Source organism: Cavia porcellus, unplaced genomic scaffold, assembly GCF_034190915.1.
Source record: "Cavia porcellus strain 051 isolate PalLab524CR breed Dunkin Hartley unplaced genomic scaffold, mCavPor4.1 scaffold_9, whole genome shotgun sequence".
NCBI classification, from domain to species: domain Eukaryota; kingdom Metazoa; phylum Chordata; class Mammalia; order Rodentia; family Caviidae; genus Cavia; species Cavia porcellus.
In genome coordinates, this window is record NW_026947492.1 from 69,249,469 (window position 1) to 69,269,937 (window position 20,469).

General features: G+C 34.2%; 1 pseudogene; it reads left to right on the forward strand.

Moving 5' to 3' along the window:
• Positions 1-471: 471 nt before the first annotated feature.
• Positions 472-1,425, forward strand: LOC100731915 (olfactory receptor 56B1-like; annotated as a pseudogene).
• Positions 1,426-20,469: the final 19,044 nt, after the last annotated feature.

Sequence of the window (20,469 nt, forward strand, 5' to 3'; positions counted from 1 at the left end):
CCTGGTATAAATGCAGATAATAAAAATAATGATTTGATATTTATGCTAAATTCTCCTGGTTTTCCAACAATGTTGAGTATGATCCATTCTCTCCCTTCTCTCTCTCCATCCCTGTTCCTGTCCCATCTTTCTGCTCTCCCTGTCCCTCTCCCATACTCATTTCCTATCCTTCTCTCCTCCCTCTGTTTTATTCACTACAGTGCTGGGATCAACTCTCGGCACCAGGTACATGCCAGGAAAAGTTGTACCACTAAGCTTCATCCCCAAAGAGATAACTGTGACTTCTGTTTTACCTTCTGCTTGCTACTACTCCAGAACTATCTGACCCATCTTTAAAAATTATAGGGGGCGGAATACAGAATCCATTTTATTATACCTTCAAAATGTACTATATAAAGACACTTTTAAAATAATGTTTCATGAAGATTATACTCAGATAATCATCTTTGAAAACATTTTTCCTCATTAGAAAATATGCCTGTGTCTCTGAAATTTTCCATTAGCTCCAAATCCCAGGTGTCTGAGTTCATTCTGCTGGACTTCCCAGGCATCCACAGCTGGCAGCACTGGCTTTCTGTTCCACTGGCTCTGCTCTATCGCTCAGCAATTGGTGCAAACATCCCCATCCTCATCACCATCTTCCAAGACCCTTCTCTGAAGCAGCCTATGTACATTTTCTTGGGAGTCATTTCCATAGTGTACATGGGGCAGGCCACTACCATCATGCCAAAGATCCTGGCCATTTTCTGGTTCAATGCCAAGGTCATTAGTCTCCTTGAATGTTTTGCTCAGATTTATGCCATTAACTGTTTTGTTGGAATGTAATCTGGTAACTTCCTCTGCATGGCTTTTGACAGATATGTAGCTATTTGTCATCCTCTTCACTATGCCTCAATTGTAACCAACTCCTTCATCTTAAAAGCCACTTTGTTTATGGTGTTTAGAAATGGTTTGTTTGTCATTCCAGTGCCTGTGCTTGCAGCCCAGCATAATTATATTTCCAGGAATGAAACTGAACAGTGCTTGTGATCTAACCTTTTGGTCACCAGCCTGCCCTGTGATGATAGGAGAGCAAATAGCATTTGGTCTTGGCATGGGTTGGAATGGGGAGTGATGTGGGTCTAATTATGTTGTCATAAGCCTTGATTCTGCGCTCTGTACTCAGCTTGAACTTGCCTGAAGCTGCATCCAAGGCACTGAGCACCTGTGGCTCCCATCTTGTCCTCATTCTCTTCATCTACACAGTTGTTGTAGTGATTTCATTAACCCACCTCTCAGAGACAAAGGTGCATGATTCCACTTCTGCTCAACATGCTGCACAATGTCATCCTTCCTTCCCTCAATCCTATGGTTTATGCACTTAGGAACAAAGAGCTTAAGGAAGCTTTATGGAGGTGGTTTTGCTTCGGTTTGCAAAAGAAATAATATAAAAGAAACCTTTACCATGAGGCACATGAAATTCAGCTTCTGTCGTGCTATGTAGAATTCCACAAAGAGAAGAGGGAAAAGTGAACACTTTTGATTTTGCCTTTTAATATATGCATATAGATAGCAGCTAAAGTTTTCAAAATGAAGAAAAAAAGTACTGAAACCTTCACTGATACTGGAAAATTGGCAAGAGTTAAATATACAAATAATGACAAACATATGGAAGGATCATGTAGCAACTCAAGCAAATGGGTTGCAAAATAGCAATGGTTATCCACTGACACTTCCATCTTTCTGTTACCCCAGGGTAAAAGATTTAAAGTTTTTTTATATTATTCTCTGGGTCCCTAAATTTTATTAATCTTACTTACTACTCAAGAGCAACTTAACAGTAAATTGATTAAATTCTCTTCAAAATTCTACTTGCAAGTTTCTTGAGTCCCTAACTGACTAGTTTGCTTCTGATGTAAATCTCCATCACCTCTGCTGTAACTCTGTTTCTCTTACTGCTAGCACACACTGCAGTGGTGCAAGCAGCTTGAGCAGTTAAGACTCTGCTTAGACGAACAGAGACCAAGATGCCTATATGTAAAGGTAGCACAAAGAGTACAAAGCGCAGCTTATTTTTTCAGTTAAAGCTATTGGTGTGTCTTTTTTAAAGACAATAAAAAAAGACAGAACAGAACAAATGCAAGCCACACAGGACTTCAAAACAACACAACAGGAAATCAGCATAGCTACCATAATGTCTAATGCTTTCTTCAAAATAGTTGTCCACAACTTCACACACAATAAATTGTTCTGTTTTTGAACATGCTTTGAGCAAGCCTTAAAATATTAGAGACATTAATAGGATATTGTCACTAGTTCTCACTGGTGAAGTTTGCTTGTGATCAGGACAACCTGAAGAAGAGACACAGAATCACGTAAACGTTTGAGTGTGTTTTTATTTTCTGTTGCCTAACTCAGTCACATGCACTTGTGTGGCAGTCCCCATTTTGCAGCAGGCCTAGACTGCTTAGTCTTCCTCCAGACCTCATGGTACTCTACATTCATATCAAAATATATAATAGTGACCATATGCCAGAATATGTATTAATTTAGAATGAAGAAGAAACACACTGTACAGGCTGATAATTTGCAGATATGACAGAATGCGGAAAAATTATGTAACATTTAACATAATTTACTATCCTATAAATTACTTCAAATATAGGTTAAAATAAGTTTTATTGATATAATTTCAGATTTACAGAAGTGTTACAACTGTAGAATAAGAAATTCTGTATATTCTTTATAGAGGTTCATGGAATATTTACATTTTGGGCAGGTAATTGTACGATTTTTCTCTCTTTTGATATGTATACTCATTTGTGAAACTTTTTTCAACTATTTGAAAATAGGTCATGGGCATGATGTCTATTCACACTTAAATACTTCAGGTGAAGTTTCTAAGAAAAAATAATATCAATTATATTGCTGTCTTATAGTCAGCAAAATTAAAGAGATTGCACTGACACTTTACAATAATCTAATTTATCTTGTATTTTTAGATTTTTAAAAATCTCTGTAATATCTTTTGTGGGAATTGTGTCCAGGTTTCAGATTCATTCATTTAATGTGTTTATCACTTCTTAATATACAATGTAGTATTTATGATACTCCTTTGATCTTGTTTTTATCAGCTTAATTAAAGTTAGACTTACAAAAGCAAACTACATATATTTAAGATACAAAATGTGTTGTTTTATATCACCAAAATGATGACAAATATCATATCTATCCTCTAAACAGAGTATTCAACTTTCTGCAACATATGTCAATCATTATTACACCAATCACATTCTTGTTAATGAAGATGCATATACAATATCATCAAGTTCCTACAAAAGAAATAATATAAGCAACTTCCTTCACAGTGTATTGTGACTAGTAATAGAAAATTTCTAAATAGCATCCTTGGTAAATGTACAACAGCATATTTAAATTAGATAGCTATTATTAAAAGGTCAAATAAGTAATGGCACGAGGTAAGTGAGATTCTAGTACATAATTAAGAATTTATTTTGAGCAGATAATCAGGTCAGAAATGTCAAGCAAGTTTAACACCCATTGGAAAGGTTGACATTAACTGTGTCAATTTGATTGGCTTTAGAAATGTCCAGAGCATTAGCCTGCCATATCACTATGTGTGTCTGGGCCATGCTGTATATGACTCTGTTTCCTTTCTTCTTGGCAGCATTCCCCTGCTCTGCCTCCTGGCCTCCATGAAGTGAACTCCTTTGCTCCACCACATCTCTCTGTCATGTTATTTTTCTCTTGGAGTCAGAAATAGGAAAGACAGTCCATGCACTGAATCTCCTGAATGTGAACCAGATTATTTTCTCTCCTGTTCCAGAGTAAGGAAAATTCACTCATACAGAAAATTGGTAGGCGAGAACAGTGTTTGTGGTTCTGATTATACCTGACCACATGATTCAGAAACATTTAGAATTAGTTTGTAGGAGCATGTTAAAGAATTTGGGAGAATCAGAGTGAGTAAAGCTCACATGGTTGTAAGCAGAATTTAATAGTGAATCTTGACCCGGTAAGAGGTTCAGAATATTGATAATAATGTGGATATTTAGGATTTCAGTTAAGATTGGGGATTCTTTTGAAAATTGGAACAGAGGATACACATGTTATACACTGGAGAAAAATGGTTGTAAATTTTATATAATTTTAAATTAATTGATTTCTGTTAAAGAAGCAGGCAAGAAAATTTTAAAATTTCAAATTTATCCCAGTAAAAAACTAAAAGTAAAAGATGCCAAGCAAGATGTTTGCTGAAGAGATTAATGTTATTAAAAAATAAATAAATATCCTCATGTATAGAGAAGAAAGATGCTAGGTTGGCATCTTAGAAAATAGGAATAACCTAAACATTGGAGGCAGGTCAAGTATGCACAGCATACTTCATTTCCCTATGACACTTGCTCCAGCAGGGTCTCCTACAGATTTGGTTTTCAATGGTCCAATTTGCTCTTCTCAGTCAGTCAGGCACTCAGAAGCCACTGCAACTAAGGACCAAGGTGGTCTGACTGCTGCTGCTCCTGGCAGTTAATCATCACATCATCCATGTATTGAGGGGGTCTGGAAGTCTTCAGCCCAAATATCAAATTAAGGCCTGGGTAAAGGAGGCCTGGGAGATCAGGCCAAAATCCTCTGAAAGAGTGGTTGTGATGTGTATGTTACAATGAAGCCACAAGTGGAATAGAGAACCCAGAAAGTTAGCTATGCCAAAAATGTGGAAATTTGCTAAGGAAAGATGCAAGCAATGAATAGAACAAGTCTAAAAGAGAAATTGTGCAGAATACATTCAGCAGGATCATCGAGGTGGGCTTCCTTATCATTCTAGAATTCACATCACAGTATCATGTGCTTACTGGATTGAAAGCTTGCTCTGCTGGATTAAGAGCTTCCTTTGTCTTGATTTTTTTCTGTCCTCTTATTTCTCCCTTTTGCAATTAGAATGTTTACCTTGTGTCACGATATCATAACACTGTGTAACTTGTCTTTTTTTTTTTTTTTTTCTTTAATAGACGTTCACAATTTAGAGTTCCTACAGTCTCACAGGGAACTTTTGACTTGGACAGTGAATTGCTAAGATTATAGGAAGGAATTATTGTGTTTCTTTTGGATGCAGGATGTTTCTATCATGTTATGTGGAATTATGAATTTATTACTGTCTTTGGAGATGAAAAATTGTTTTTTTTTTTCTTTTTGAGACAGTGTTTCACCAAAAACTGTGAGCAGTGACTACATACGTACTATGTAGTCCAAGATGGCCACAAACTAGCAGTTGCTCTTCTGCCTTAGCTCCTGAGTGCTAGGATTACAGCACCATTCCCAGCTCTAATCATTGCTTTAGACAGACATATTTGAGCATCCATTCAACAAGGGGTGGAATGTGATGGTAAACCTTAATTGTGTCAGTGTGATTGGCTTAATAAATATCAAGAAGATTCACAAAGCACACTCTGTATGTCTGAATACATCGTGGAAGTGTGACTTTTGGTGCTATGTGTGAACCTGGCCTCTTCCTTTATGGTGCTATTCCCCTGCTTTGTTTCGTGGCCACCAGAGACTGAGTATATTTGTTTTGCCACACCCTTATGTCAGAATATTTTTCTTTTGGAATCAGCAGACTGTAACCTGAATCTGCTGAAGATGCATGGCAAATATAACCCCTCCTTGTTTAGGTTTTAGGTGTCATGTATTATGTACCAGGATGGGACATGTACAGTAGTCCTTATTTAGCATAACTTTTCCTTTAAAAGAATTTCTTTATACATCAGTAGGCTATGATTAAGGAAGTTATACACATTTCCCACATATTTTTATCCAGTAGCAATTATTCTGTTAATTTGGATAAAAAAATACTTTTCAAAATGCTTAGGTGTTCATAGATAGAACTTTGGGAAGTGATTGCTTCATTAGGGATACTAACCTTGCCAGTGTATTAAACCAGTGGTGAGTTTCTAACTGAATGTGCTGTTATGTCCCGGTTAGAAGTATGTGATTGGGAGATGACCTAGAAGAGTGTATTCCTTTCTGAAGTGTTTTCTGACTCTCTTTGGCACATCCTCTTTTTCTCTTATCTGATAGCAATCAGGTGAGTAGTTTTTCCCTGCCATGGCCTCCTGGTCTGAAATTTATGCCTTGGAACCAGTCAACTATCAACTGAAACGTCTGAAACTTTGAGCTGGCATAAACATTCACTAAGGCTCTGTGTGCCATGTATGTAATCACAGTGATGAAAAGGTTACTAACACATTTGCTGGGACTGAACTCACTTTGAAGATTAATAATATAGCAATATTTATAGTAAACTAATATAGAATGTTGTGTTATGTAAGATGTTTTGCTAAATTGTGACTTATAAATTCATTTTAGAACTTTCATATATCTATATATCTATATCTATATCTATATCTATATCTATATCTATATCTATATCTATTCATACTGAGAATCAAAATTGAGCTTGCCAGGCAGGCCCTTGCCCCACCCTGACCCTAACCCCAGCCCTAACCCCAGCACCATATATATATATATATATATATATATATATATATATATATATGTTTTAAAATCAAGCTTGAGGTTTTAATTGTAAAACTATGGTTGTTTTCCAATCTTTCATGTAAAACACTTTCTTATCCCTTTTCACATGTTAATAATTTAAAGCATCCCAATTTCATTATCTTCTGGAAATAGATATAAAGTAAAAACAAGGTTTTGAAAAAAAATCCATATTGTCATAATTAGTGTGGCAAAGTTTGGATGTGCACATAATTTTTCCTAATTTAATACACAAGCAGCATACTTAGACATCCTGTGGCAATGTGCAAATCAGTGCTATCTATGATCAATTTTTTTCAAGCTTAGCCCAAAAATTTGGTATTCTGCACACCAGTCTTCTCCTCAGCAGTCCTACGACAGAACACTTTCAGTACCTGCGCTGTCCATATCTGGCCATTGTGTCCATCCATAACCTCACCTTCTTTTCTTTTTTCATTGCTTTGAAGATTGTCCACCCCTCTATTATGCCGCATTGTTCTGTCCAATGTTTACCTGTGCATGCTCCCTACTTTGAGCCCTGTTCTCTACTGGGTGAGAACAAGCACTTAGAAGTCTATATCACAAATATCTTTTTGACATAAAGCCTCAGAGTCTGTAAATAAATATTTGCCAGATGAAGAGAAGAAAATAAATAGTAAAAACTGTCTATTTAATCTGATGATATAGCCAATTCTATTGGTAATAATAAGATATAACACTGTAACCATGGTAGAACTCCTTGTACAGCAGTTTATATGTCTTTTTAGTTTTATGTGTTTAAAGGAATATGTTTTGTTCCATCTTGCTTTGTTATGTTTCTCCCTCTAACATAGAAAGGATAGAAACATGTTAAGATTCATGCTTGTGTAAAACCTATAAACAGTTTACAAGAACTGATCTTATGACACATGATGAAATGAACAAATACTTTGAAGGAAAAAAAAAGCACTAGAGTACCCAATGCTGAATCCAGAGTGTCATGATGTGAAAACCAGCAATATTATTATTCTTTGTTCAGAGTGATTTTAGTCTGCTTTGGTTTGTTTAATCTCAACATAAATGAAGATATGGATAAATGCATGTATGTTTAAGTGTATAGGATTGATAATCGTATTACTAAGTTTTTATTAGATAGTTGAATAGAATTATTTGAAGTCTTTCTGCTTGAATTCCCATTTATATGTTCCACTTTTGTATCATGAACAATTATGTATAAGAGGACAATATGTAGTCATCAACTAGTGATTTATTACTGTTTATTTTTTTCCTTTGAAAGTACGTAATATTTCTACCCATTTTCTGTTTTGTTTTTAAAAAGCTGTATATTTAAGCAAAATTCATAAAATCTTTCTGGAAGCATTCCTTTAGCACACACCAAAATAATGGAACTTGTTGATTGCTGTGTTCCTAATACATATGTCAAGAATTCGACATCACTAGCATGCCCTCCAAACTTACTGTGCATTTCTCAGTTTCTTCTGTAAAAATCTAATTTAGTCAAATATGCCAGATGCCCTTTAATAAACCTGATGATTAGCTCTGTTTGACCCAGAAACAATGCCAGATTCAACTTTCTCAGAAATTTTGATACTACTTAAAAGCTTTTAGGAATTAGGGAAATCCTGAATCAAAGCAAAAATATCTCAATCTCTTGAGAAAAGATTTTAGCATTGCTCAATATTGTGGTAAAACTCACATAATATAAAAATTTTCCATAGTTACCTTTTAAAAAATTATATCATAACTGCTTTCAATTCCTTCTGGTTATACACCTGTAAGGGAAACTTTGAAGTTGTATAATTACTTTTGTTTCGTTTTCAAGGAACTTACAAACTATTTTACACAGTGTCTGCAAAATTTTTACTATTTACTAGCAAGGTATGAAAATTTCTGTTGCTCCACATTATCTTATTTATGTTTATAAATTAGAGGACTGTTTCTAGATGGGACATGCAGTCTCACTGTAGATTTTAGTTGTGTTTCCCTAGTGAATAATGATGCTGAACATCTTTACTGTGGTCAAACCAGTTTACCACAGATGAGGGGTTTACTCCATTAATTTATGTAACTACCCTTATTTCAGCCCCATATTCTGCATAACTTCATAATTAATTATGAAACTGGAAAGTATAAATCATGCAATTTTATTCTTCTTTAGGAATCTTTTATTTATTTTGGATTATTTGCCATTTTATATAAATTTGAGTGTCAGTACTTTCTTTTCTGACCAAGAAGTTGTTAAATCTAACAGCATTTGTTTTGAATCTTTCAATAACCTGGAGCAGCATTTTCACTGGAAAAATATGACACACTCCAATCCATGAATACGAAATGACTTTCAGGATGCTTCAATTTTTTTAAAATTTCTTCCAATAATGTGCTCGAGTTTATAGCAGATAGGACTCTCACTGTCTTTGTATAATATATTTCCATTTACTCCATTGTTGCTGTTTTAAGAGATATTGCTTTTTTATTTCTCTTTATGGGGTACTTATTGGTAGTTTATGGGCATAAAGTTGATTTTTAGGAGTTGATCTTATATAATAAAACTTGTTAAATATTCTTATAAGCTACCATAATATTAGTTTTGATTCTTTAGAGTTTTCTACATTTAGGATAATGCATCAGTGAATAGACATAGTTTTGTGCTTCTCTTTCTTGCTTAAATGTAATTTACTTCTTTTCCTCTTTTATTGCATGGATGATAACTTTCAGAAAATACTGAATAAAACTGGCTCAAGAAAGAATTATGTAAATAACTGTTTTAGCTTTTAATTTTGGTGTATTTAATCCTTTTGTTTTAGCTTTTATTATTCAAAAGTATAGATCTACTTCTGTCATTTTTCTGAATTCTAATATGCCACTTGTTTCTAAATGAAAAAAAAGGGCTCAAATACATATTTTCCCCAAAGAAGATACACAATGACCAACACGTTAATGAAAATGTGCTTGATGTCACTAGCTATGTGAGAAATTAAACTCAAAATTGAGAATAGTATCCACTAGGTTCTCATTAGCTGCGTAACAATAAAAAGAAAAAAAAAAAAACAAAAATGCCAAGAGTTGGTGTACATTGGCCAAGGTGTACATTGCTGATGGGAACATAAGATGATGCAAAACATAAAGTGATGTGTCAAACATTATAGAAACTCACAAAATTAATTGGAAATATGCCATATCATTAAGTGACACTGTCTCTATACCAAATAGAACAAGAGAAGTCTTCCAATAAAATTTATTTGCAGTTTTTCATGGCATTATTATTATTCAAAAGGAAGCAACTCTGTGACTAGCCATTTATGAAAACGTAAACAAAAACAAGTATCTTTTAAATGAATTATTAAACCGAGTGTGATGGTGCATGCCTGTAATCCCTCCACTTGGGAGGCTGAGGTAGGAGGATCTTTGAAAATCCGAGACCAGTCTGAGCTACAAAAGTGAGCTCAAGGCCAGCCTGAACTATCTAGTGAGACCCTGTCTCAATAAGTCTAAATAATAAGTAATTCATTTCTAAGAAGAAAAACTAATTCATGCTGTATGACATGGATAATTTTTGAAACACTATACTAATCTAAACAAGCAAGGCACAAATTAGAATACGTGGTATGACTCTTTTTATGCAAAATGTCCATATGAAATGTGTTCATGGAGTGGAAAACAATTTAGTGTTTGCCAAGGGTTGGTAACTAGTTGTAGCAGGACATAAATATGCAGTTTTTATCTGATGGTTGGAATTTTTTGAAACTGTGATGATAGTTTCATACTATTAGAATTCACTGAATTGTTTACATTTAAATGGCTAATATGATTAGTGTGGTGTTATTTTAGAAGTAAATAGTTAAGCTAAATTTTTTTCTCTGCATGCACATTGCATTTTTCTTATAAAAAAGTCTATAGGGAAACAATAATACTTCCTTTTTAAGGAGATATGGTTCTGGATTATATAAAAACATAAATAATGAATATATTTTCAGCAACTTGATAGATTGCCAGATGATAAATAGGTGATAGATAATGAGAACCCAGAAAGAAATATATATGTTTAATTTACATTATAAACTTAAGTGTAATTTTTATCTATTTGCTTCTTATCATTGTCACTATTATTACAGTGGTTAACATCTATTTATTCATAGCTTAATATATAGACATTATAAGCCTGAAATTTTTTTTGCGTGTGTGTATTTTAGTACTGGGGACTGACCCTAGGGAGCTTGATGCCATCCTTGACCCTTTTTATATTGAGACAGAATCTGGCTAAATTCTCAGGTTGGGCTTGAACTCACAAACTTCCTGCATTATCATAGCAGTTGGAATCACAGCATGTGCTCCACTGGGCATAGAATAATGATATTTTAAGGAACTTCTACGTAGCTGTAAGAGTTACTGACTGACAAAGATCAGAGCTCACATGATTTCTTCTTTGTTAAGAGTTCCTAGCCCAGCCTAGGAGGGACAAGGAATTCAAAAATGTAACAATGTAACTTGAAAACAAGTTAATAAAGGAATAAATGCAGATGTCTTTGTGAGTGATTGAAGCACACTGTACATAAAGAAGTCTCTGCTTCCATGCTACTGTGCTCTACACAGAACAAAACACAATTGCAGTAATTGTGCAAATCACAAATTTTCAATGAAAAGGCAGTGTTTATTCTTGTTCCTCCACATACATATGCTGTTATACAAACACATAAGTAGAGATGCACAACATATGATGTTAAATTTCCATTTATGCATTTTCCACTATTTTTCCTCGTCTCACACTGTGGAATCCTATACCAGCACCTTTTTCTGATATTCTGAAGAATTCCCTTGAGACATTTAACACAGATTTCCCTTTAAATGCTCAGGTCAAAAGAAGTTATTATGTTATTCAGACGTTGAGGGTCATGCATGTACAAATATTATAGTTTTTCTTGGAGGGGAACTCTGAATAACTGAATCATACTACTTTCATCTAAGTGTTTTGCACTCCAGAAAGTAGGTATTAGAAGTAATACAAAGAGAAGGGTCATGGCAGTTGTTTTTTAAGTTGCAAAATGAAAGAGTCCGCTATTGAATCTGAACAGCTGTGGTTGTCTCAGAGATATGAATGTGATTCCATTCACCATGTTTGAAAGCAGAAATGTTACAAAAGATTAAGTTTTCTTAATTATAAAAGAAATTGCAAAAATCCCATGAGCACATGGAAATTGAATAATACACTCTTTGGCAATCAGTAGGTCACAGGGGAAATTAAAGAAGAAATTAATACCTACATGCAAATGAAAACACAAATACAATTTACCAAAATCTGTGGAATGCAATGAAATCTGTCCTCAGAGGAAAATTTATTGCACTGAGTTCCCATATCAGGAAAACAGAATGAATACAAATAAATAATCCTGATGCTATACTTCAAACCTCTAGAAAAAGAAGAGTGAGTCAAGCCCAAAGCCAAAAGAAGGGAGGAAATTATAAAAATCAGAGCAGAAATTAATGCTATAGAGACGAAGTAAGCAATTGAAAGAATCCATGAATTAAAGAGTTGGTTACCTGAAAGAATAAATAAAATTGATAAGCCCCAAGCACACGTTATTTCAAAAAGGGAAGAAAAAGCTCAAATTCATGTAATAAGGAAGGAAAAAGGTAAAGCCACTACAGACTCTAGAAAATACAAAGATCATCAACACCTATTTCAAAAACCACTACTCTCCTAGGTTCGATTAAACAGAAGAAATGGACAGATACTTATAAACATATGAATTACAAAAGCTTGGCCAAGAAGATATAAAACCGCTGAATAACCCAATTTCTATTAATGAAATTGCAAATGTAACTAAATCCTTACCTACAAAGAAGAGTCAAAGGTCAGATGAACTCAATGCAGAATTCTATAAGAAACACAAAGAAGACACAATGCCAAATTCTTCAACGAAATAGAAAGGGAAGCAATCCTTCCTAAGTCATTCCTGGAAGCAAATATTACTCTAGTACCAAAACGTGGGAAAGACCCAACGAAAAAAGAGAATTACAGGCCAATCTCTATAATTAACATGGTTGCAAGCATCCTCAATAAAATATTGGGAAATAGGATGCAGTAAATCATCCAGAAGATTATACACCATGACCCACTGGGATTCATCCAAGGCAAGCAGGAATGGTTTAACACATGTAAATCAATAAATGTAATCCAACATATCAATAAAGCCAAAAGTAAGAATCATGTGATCTTTTCTATAGAGGCAGAAAATCTTTTGATAAGGTCCAACACTCATTCATGATAAGAACCTTTCAGAAAATTGGAATAGATGGTCTTTACCTCAATATGACAGAGGCCATCTATGACAAACAACAGCCAGTATCTATTAAATGACCAAAAACTGAAGGTCTTTACTTTAAAATCAGGCACAAGACATGGATGTCCCTCATCACTGCTCCTATTTAATATATTACTGGAAATACTAACCAGAGCAATTAGACAAGAGAGAGAAATAAAAGGGTTAAAGATAGGAAAGGAAGAATTATCATTATCATTATCATTATCAATTTAAATTGTCATTTGCAGATGACATGATACTCTACATAGTGGACCCACAAAACTCCAGTAAAACACTCCTAGATAAAATAAATAAATACGGCAATGTAGCTGTATACAAAATCAATGCTCAAAAATCAATCGTATCCCTATACACTAACAACAAAATCACACAAAAAGAAATAAGAAAAGCAATACCCTTCACACTAGCATCCAAGAAATGAAATATTTAGGAATTATTCTCACGAAAAAGGTGCAAGGTGTATAAAGGGAAAAGTATAATAACTTAAAAAAGAAATTGAAGAGAATCACAAAAATGGAAAGATATCCCTTGCTCATGAATAGGAAGAATAAATGTTGTGAAAATGGTCATTCTCCCAAAACAGTTATACAGATTCAATGCAATACCAAAAAAAATACCATCAGCATACTTCATAGATCTAGAGAAATCACTCCTAAAATACAACTGGAACCAGAAGAGGCCTCGAATAGCAATGACAGTTCTAAGTAGCAAAGGAAACGCAGGAGGCCTCACAATCCCTGACTTGAAGGTATATTACAAAGCAACTGTAGTAAAATCAACATGGTACTGGAATCAAAACAGAGCCGAAGATCAGTGGAATAGATTGAAAGATAGAACCACAACTACAAACACACTCAACCACCTTATCTTTGATAAAGGGGCCAAATATATTCACTGGAAGAATCACAGTCTCTTTAATAAATGGTGTTGGAAAAACTTGCTCTCCATATGCTGAAAACTAAAACTAGACCCATGCCTATCACCATATACTAAAAGAAAATCTAAATGGATCAAAGATGTAAATATTACAACAGAAACACTAAATCTATTGGAAGACAAATTGGGTAAAAACCTTGAAGTCATAGGGGTAGGTAGAGAATTCCTATACAGTAATCAAACTGAAAGAGAAATAGTTTCCAGAATCAATAACTGGGATCATGTCTTATTAAAAGTTTTATGCACGTCAAAGAAAACTCCAGCATAGTGAAAAGAAAACCCACAAACTGGGAAAAAATGTTAGTGAACTTAGTGAAAACTCAAAAAGTGTGAAAAAAATCCTAGTGAAGTTAGTGAATCTTAGTGAAAGGACTTCTGTCTGAAACATATTCAAAGATCAAATCCAAAAATGGGCATCAGATATGAATACACAATTCTCAGAAGTAATACAAATGGCAAATAAATACAATAAAAACTGTTCGTGATCATTACTCATTTGAGAAATGAAAATTGAAACCACACTGAGATTCCATCTCACTCCTGAAAAAATGGCCGAGATCAAGAAAAATACCAACTGCAAGTGCTGTAGAGGCTGTGGGGAAAAAGGAACTCTCCTGCACTTCTGGTTGGAGGGTAGACTGGTACAACCATTGTGGAGGTCAGTCTGGATATTTCTCAAAAAGCTGGAATTGGAGTCCCCATTAGTTCCAGGGATTCCACTTCTAGGCATATTCCCAAAAGAACTGAAGACATCATACCACAGTGATTTATGTGCACAATTTGTAATAGCCAGATTTTGGAAACAACCTAAGTGTCCATCAACTAAGGAATGGATAAAAATGGTATTTTTATACAATGGAGTACTACTCAGCTATAAAGAATAATCACACTGAGATATTTACAAATAAATGGGCACGTCTTGAGACCATACTCATAAGCAAAATAAATCAAATTCACATGTATAAATACCAAATAGGTACCCTAGTGTAAGAAACAGTAAGAGTACATTAAACTATGTGGTAATCATCATTCCCCATTATATTGCTTTGAAGCCTTATAATGCTTTCTTTCATCTGTTGCAACGGTTTCATTCTGGGTTGTTTGGTTTTATTGTCTGTGATGGTATGGACTGCTATTTTGAAGAAAACGAGACATTAAAATAGCTAGTGCTGATTTAATATCATCTTGTTTTGAAGTCCCACTAAGCTTTTGTTCTTCTGTCTCCATCGGTTTTATCTTGTGGTATCTTATTGGATTTCATTAGATGTGATATTATCAACAAATATTTTTATGGCCAAGGACATAATGTAGGAACCATTGTTCATTTTTTGTTATTGGTTCTGAAAACCCTGTAAGAGTTTCTTTCTCTTGAATGGTTTTACACTGTCTTTTTATATTTGATACTATAGTTTATGAAGGTATACTCAAATATTTCAAGGAAAGAGACACTACGGTAGGTACTGTTATGTTAAGTTGTTTTGTAGTGAAACACTATGTTGCCTAAATTGTTCTGTTCTGAACTGTTTTGTTATGTCCTCTTTTATTTTAATCTATTTTTAAATAAAAAACTCTCTAATTACATTCTACTGGGCCCTACACAGAACGAAATACAACTGCAGTAATTGTGCAAACCACAGATTACTTGTGAAAAGTGTTTATTCTTGTGCGTCCACGTACATATGCTGTTATACAAACACATAAGTAGAGATGCACAACATACGATGTGAAATCTCCAAGTGTGTTTTGCACATTTTTCCTCATAGTGTGGACTCCTATCCCAGAACCTTTTTCTGATACTTGGAAGTATTCCACTGATATATTTAACACAAATTTTCCTTTAAATGCTCAGGTCAAAAGATGTTATTATGTTATTCAGATGCTGAGGGTCATGCATATACAAATACTGTAGGTTTTCTTGAAGGGAGACTCTGAACACCTGAACCAGACTACTTTCATCTCAGTGTTTTGCATTCCAGAAAGTAGGTATTAAAAGACATACAAAGGGGAGGGTCATAGCAGTTATTTTTAAGGCAGTAAGATGTAAAGGGAGAGAGTCTACTATTCCATTTGAATAGCTGTGGTTGTCTCAGAAATAAGAATGTGATTCCATTCACAATGTTTGAAAGCATAAATGTTACAAAAGATTATTTCCTAAAACAATTTTTAAAATCAATTCTCAGAGGATGGATCAGTTTAACTTTTCTGATATTGTGAATATTTCTGTCACTTTCCCATACCAATAGAAATTATCAATACTGTTTTGATGAAAGTTAGCTGTAAATCACCTCTGGGAAGAAGATTTGAGGGAGCACAGTCAGTAAAGAGTATCCCAGCCTCATGCCTGCCCTTTTCTTGTGTCTCAGAATGCCCGATGTCTTTCTTGGCTCATCTGGAGAAAGACTAAAGTGTTAATGTGTTTTGTTCATTTTGGATAGCAGCACCAACTTGAAGGAATCCACTGTCCTATTTGAGAAGAAAATGGATCTTAAAGGCTGCCAATGAAGTTTTTGAAGGAAAACAGACATTCAGTGACATCTGCTATACTTTCTAAATTATATTCTTGAATTAATGTTAGTATTTGAATATCTTTCTATGCCCATAGGTAACTTAAGAGTACATTATCGTTGTTAGAAAATTAAATTATGGTGTACTGAAATCATTTCAAATTGACTTTGGGCAGAAAATCTAACTTTATTTTGTACTGATACTATATTTCTTCAAAATTAGTATGAGTCTTTTACTGAAAGATTTATGAATGTGTTCAGCATGAAATGCTGTACAACAAAGTAGTTTTATTAAAGCTGTATCTACAAAAGCACAAGAGATCTAAACAGGTTAGTGTTTGTGTTATATTTATGAAATGTATTCCTCAGCATAAGACACATGAAATCTCAGAAATACATTTTCTACTTCTCCTTTACAGATTCCTATGTTTTCTCTAATTTCCCTATTTGTTTCTGCTACATAGCTACATTAGTCAAGATTAGTCAACATTTTTGGATTGTAGTAAGGCAAAAATGAATAACAATAGTCTTTTGTTCAGTAGCTTATGACAATGTATTTGATATTAGACAAACATTTGTCAAAAAAGTCTCAAGCTTTATTTTCTAGTAACAAATCATATAAACATTCATATATGTACCTGTGTACATGTATGAATATATGCAAATGATTACATTTTGTATGTTTTAAATAATGTCTGAATATAGTATTGTATGCAAAACTGAAATACAGGCTTCTATTTCTGATCATAAAAAATTGATGCTGGTGTTAGTATTCATATAAACATAGTCACTGTGTAATAAAGTTATTATTATTTTTTTCAAAATGCATATTTCAAAGCTTTTGTTAACTTCAACGTTATTAAGACCAATCACTGATGCTAAAGCAGTTAAACATCAGAAAATAAGCTATTTATATGATTTAAGTAACCAACTCATTTTAAAAAAATTCCCATGATTAACAAACTAAGACAAAGAATCAGTTTGCTTTTTTGGATACTTGTTGTGAAGAAGCTACCAAACCTTGAGATAAAATGGTGCCCCAGGTTAGTATAAACTGCATTGTACTAAGCCTTAAGGGACCTTGATCTGACAGGTTTTTTGCCTTTATTTTGGCAGTGTTTAAAATTTTTATCTCACTAGATTTAGTAAGTCTTTGCTGTTTTATTATGTTTTGTATATATCCAGAAAATCTTTGTGCATATTTGAACATGATTTTTCTTTTGCATCTCTTTTAAATTGCATTATATTTCATTCAATATAACTCTGAATTATTGCCAATTTTTAGAGTATTTTAAATAAATTATCTCTACTTAAAAAAATTGTGAATTGTCTACTGTGTTATTTTGTCCTACGTTCTTTGAATTATCCTTATTTTCTAAGACTTATGATATGTTTTATGAAATTTGCTGATTTATGAGACAGACATTGTGGTGTTGTATCTTGTCGTGTTTCCTGTTATGTTTTTTAGGTAATAATATGCTTTGCTCTTATTTGACAGTGAAAGTAAAGAAATAAATTACACCCTCTTAAATTTGTAAGGTTATAACATTTTAGTATTTAGAAAAGATACTGAAGAAAGTAGTGATTTACTGTTAAGAACATAGCAGTAAAATTAAATGTGGAAGGACTGTAAATTTCAGTATTTAATGTCCCTGAGCAAATAATGGGAAATCCTGTCTTCTTCCTGATTCAGTGTACATGTACTCAAGGTTTTCTATTGGATTGTATTATCTCCTTCACTGTCCTCGCTTTAAAATCCTAAAAAGTAGCCTTCTCCACCCCCAAATGTAATTACTTTCCTGTATCATCCCTTTCCCTAAACAATTTAAAGGAAACTTTATAAAACAACAGCCAACATTAGCTTCCTCTATGCAAAATTGTACTTCTTGAAGTTTGCTTACACACCCTTTACCTTGAATATTTTTTGTCATTTTCTCCAGTACTGCCATGTTAAACTGAGTAGGTCACCCTATACTTTCATCTAACGGAACCTCTCCTAAATACTGAAGGTAGTTCATTCACTCCTGCTGCCTTCAAATATCATTTTGATTTTAGAAACACTACTAATTTCACAGGCCTTCTCCTTTGGTGAAGATTCAACACTATTATCTGATGACACTGAATATCTTTTCCTTGCTTTCTGTTACATATATTTATATATGTTTACTTCTCAATCATTTTTAGAAGAAACTAATGTAGTACTCTCCTCTGCAGCAAAGACATGGTTTTCGTACATTTAGTGAGTCTGTTCCAATTCTACTTATTAAATTCAACTCGGTGTATTCTTGTAATTCCGTTACGTTACAAATGACTTCTTTGCACTTAAATTCAAGATACACATTCCTAACTTCATTTTTTCAAATTCTTTCTGAGGCTTTATTAACCCATTCTGTGTGCTGGGTCAATTGCATCTCTGACCACCAACTAGTGATTCGTTCATCTACTTAAATCTTTTGTCCTATAAGTGAAATTCCTGTTATTATCTTGAGCTTGTCTCTATGACTTGCATTCCTCAATGGTCCTTAACAAATGGTACAAGCAAAAGCTTTCAAATGTACATATGTTTTCCACCTCGGTCTTTGAACCAGTCAGGGGCATCCTGGAAGTTTGGGCTGAGAATGTCTGACTGACCTGGCAGAAGTGAGGGTCTCCAGTGAGACTATTCTACTGTAGTCTGCCTGGCCAACAGCAGCTGACTTCAGATGGCAAGCAATCCAAAATCAACAAGATAGCACTCACTTACATCAGGCCCTGCTCACTGATTTCTAGCTCATTAACAAAAATATTTATTCACTGCATGCTGCTTATATTCTGTGCTTTTTAAAATCAGTATTCTTTTGACAAAAATGTACCTGACTTGATACTTCATCAGAAACCTTTGCTTTGCACTTCAGAGAGATTGTACCCTTACAATTTCTTCCCAACATGTCTTATCCTTTATTTCAAGTAGCTTGAATGGTCTTTCGTTCTGTAAACTCTTTATATATTGTTCTATAGAATTTGGACGGAAGGTCTCTTTTCTGATTTGCTTTTTCTTTTTCTACACTTTTAAGAGTTGGAGGGAGAGAGCGTGAAGAAAGGGGGCATTAAAAAACTACGATGTGAGGCATATATTGTGTGCTGTACCCACAATCTTTAATGAATATAATCATGACATACTACAAGCATGCACTTACAAAAATAAAAAATAAAAGAGCAATAATTTTGCAAATGAGTCCAAGATTTAGCTATTCCAATATGTGCTGCTCAAAACCTGAGTGTTCATAGATCACTGTGATGTAATATTTTAACTCTTTTGGGAAGGTATAAAGAAGTGGAATAGCTGGGTCAAATGGAACTTCTAGTTTTGGATTTGGAGGAATTTCTAAACTGATTTTCATAGTGGTTGTAGCAGTTTTTACTCACACAAGTAGTGGAGAAAAGCTCCTTTACCCACACAGCCTCACCAGCATTTCTTGATAATCATTCTTACTCAAGTGAGATGGAACTTCAGGGTTGTTTTGGTTGGCTTGTCTCATATGACCAGAGGTGTTCGGCACTTTTTCACGTATTATTCCATGCCAGTACTGCTTCTTCCAGGAAGTATCTACCCATTTCCAATGCTCACTTATGAACTGAGTCTTTAAACTGGGGGGTTGATTTTTTAAATTATTTGTATATTCTAGATACTATTCCTTTATATGAGCTCTAGCTAGTAAAAAAATTTTCCCACCGTGTGGGTTGTCTCTTTTCTCTGTTGCTGGTGACATTTTGTGTACACAAGCTTTTCACTGTGATGGTATTCCAATTATTGATTCTTTCAAATATTTCCCGTGTAATTAGGGCTTCATTCATAAGGTCTTTTCCTGTACCTATGTTTTTAAGAGTTCTATCCGTTCTGTCTTCCAGGAGATTAAATGTTTCTGCTTTCATATTTACATCTTAGATTTTAATTTAGTTCATGGTGATAGAAATGGATCTAAGTTTCAACTCCAGTGTGTGGAAATTTAGTTTCCCCTGGACCATTTATCAAGGAAATCATCTTTCCTCCTGTGGAGCTGTGTGGTCCCTTTGTCAAAGAGAGGGTGATTGAGTTATTTCTGGATGACCTGTTCTGTTCCATAGAGCCTCAAATCTTTTCCTCTCCAATACCATGCTCTTTTTATCACAACAGCTTTGTAGCATACTTTCAGTGATGA